The 794-nt window shown below is 38.5% G+C and overlaps 1 long non-coding RNA gene across 1 annotated transcript; it reads right to left on the reverse strand.

Moving 5' to 3' along the window:
* Positions 1–55: 55 nt before the first annotated feature.
* On the reverse strand, positions 56–649 carry LOC103399392 (uncharacterized). The gene is made up of 3 exons (XR_523632.3): positions 527–649; positions 358–419; positions 56–270 (listed from the first exon to the last, which is right to left on the reverse strand). It is a non-coding gene; the product is annotated as an uncharacterized LOC103399392 (long non-coding RNA).
* Positions 650–794: the final 145 nt, after the last annotated feature.

Genomic DNA, 794 nt, shown 5'->3' on the forward strand with positions numbered 1-794 from the left:
ATATAAATACATAAATCTATACACATATATATAGATATAAACAAAACAGAATGTAATTAAAGTCTGTAACACTTTACTTTGACACTTGATTATGTAAACGACCTGTAGTTCACCATCGGATGTTACTCTCTAACCTAAGGTCGATGTGATAAAACACGACCAAATGTTGAAGTTTTAAATTCTCCTACCGTAGGTGGACCTCTCCACAACTCGGCCCACGTCAGAGAAATCATCGGTTGCAGTACCAAAAACGCCCTCTAATGTGTAGTCCTGCAATATTACAGATATGACAAACACATGTAGTACATGTTATGTTTACTGATGTAGTCAGAGTTACCAGAGGGAAGTCCAGCTCACCCTGGTGACCGGTGGGCTGTAGAACTCAGGCAGGATCCTGTTGGCCTTCCCAACGCTGAGAACTGTGGGTAAGAAGTTGGTGATTAAAGAGTGGAACATCAGACATCGGCAGTAATTAACACTTGATTCCTGGTGTCTGTGATGACATCACACCACAAACACGTCTCACCGAGAACCCCAGAAGAAGCCAGGTCCAGACGGTGTCCAACGCCAACTCCAATATGTTGGAATTCAGGACCAGTGACTTCAACACACAGAGAAAAAAAAACATTAAAAAAAAACTAAATTATTATCTAATTAATTCTAATGAATATGTAACGATCCTTGGACAATGTGTTGGCCATAACAGTCCTTTTTACATTTTTCTTTAAATATTTTTCTCTGTCAACATCACTTTGTGATATATTAAAAAAATTAAGCTGTGTTTCGCAAATGTT

This window comes from Cynoglossus semilaevis, unplaced genomic scaffold (genome assembly GCF_000523025.1).
Source record: "Cynoglossus semilaevis isolate Cse_v1.0 unplaced genomic scaffold, Cse_v1.0 C19037738, whole genome shotgun sequence".
Taxonomy (NCBI): Eukaryota; Metazoa; Chordata; class Actinopteri; order Pleuronectiformes; family Cynoglossidae; genus Cynoglossus; species Cynoglossus semilaevis.